Raw genomic sequence first — 1,374 nt, forward strand, 5'->3', positions numbered from 1 at the left:
GGCTCCAGTTACAAGGGTTTGCTTTGTCTCTCCTCTGAAGGGGCCAGGTTTAATCGGTGGTAGAGTGTCATAGAGAGGGAAATTAAATAATTAGGCACTAGTTATTATTATTACATTGCATTTATATCCCACCTTTCTTCCTCTTGTAAGAAACCCAAGGTGGCTTACAAGGTTTCCCCCCACTTTCTTATCTTCACAACAATCCTGTGAGGTAGGTTAAGATGAGAGGCAGTGATTGGCCTGGTCACCCAGTGCCCTTCATGGGTGAATAGGGGCTAGGACCCGGATCGCCTGAGTCCCAGTCCAACACTGTAATCACTAGATCACACTGGATCTAGTTTTCAAACTCGAGGCTTAAAAAAAAAAAGGCATGAGTTCTGCAGCAGGACTCCTACACAAAGCCTTGCTTTAGGGGTGTTTCTTGTACCACAGACAGATGCTCCAGGCAGGTGGCCTGGTGCTCTTAACTGTAAGGACATCGATTCTGCCTTACCTTCTTTTTTCTTTAAGAAAAAGGCAAAAGAGACAGTAGGAAGACTTAGGAGGATTACAAGTGCCAGGCATCTCCACCCTCGTTGAACGAAGTCAGGGAGCCGTACTGGAAGCACTGAAAGGAGGCAGTTGCCTGACAGTGAAGGCAGCCGTGAGGTGTGCAGGGTCGCCCATCGCCCTTGTCCAAGAATGCCAGCATCTCTGGCTTCCTCTGCTACCTGAAGCAGTTGCTGCCCTAAACCATTCCCACCCTTCCTTCCGCCTGCCCCTGCCAATAAAGCTCGTGGTTTCGTGGTGCTATTGGGCCTGGGTAGAGAAAGTGCCAGCTTTGGCTCCCCAGTGTCCTAATTCCATAGAGGCTGAGGCATCCTGCCATTAAAAGCAGAGTAATCTATAGTATGGCCCCATCCACTGTGCCAAGCTCCTGTAGTGATGAAAAAAAATATCCTATCCTGTTATGGTAAGGACACAGAAAGCAGGGGCAGCTCTTCCCTGCCCTCTCACTACTGACCTGTACTCAGCACCACACCAGGATTATCACCCTGCCACCGTTACACTTACCCTATTTCTGTGGATCTACACAACAGGTGGTTCATTAAGAAGTGCCATTTGGGGGGATGGTGGTCATTCATTTAAGGCAAGTATTGGGAATTCTTACCTAGCCCTTCTGACTTCCCACACTCAGGCAAGGACTTGCTCTGGATAATGGAAAAAGGGGTGCGTGCCCTCTCCCCATGTGCACAAACCACTGTACAAGGGGACTGTGTGCGTTAAATCCAGTTCAGAAAGGGAGAGATCCTATGGGTTAACTTGTGCAAAGGTCATGTTAGCTCACGCATGTGTTTATGTATCTGCTCTTTCCTCCACTACATGGAACAAATC

This window comes from Varanus komodoensis, unplaced genomic scaffold (assembly GCF_004798865.1).
Source record: "Varanus komodoensis strain SLA01 unplaced genomic scaffold, ASM479886v1 scaffold60, whole genome shotgun sequence".
In the NCBI taxonomy this organism is placed as follows: domain Eukaryota; kingdom Metazoa; phylum Chordata; class Lepidosauria; order Squamata; family Varanidae; genus Varanus; species Varanus komodoensis.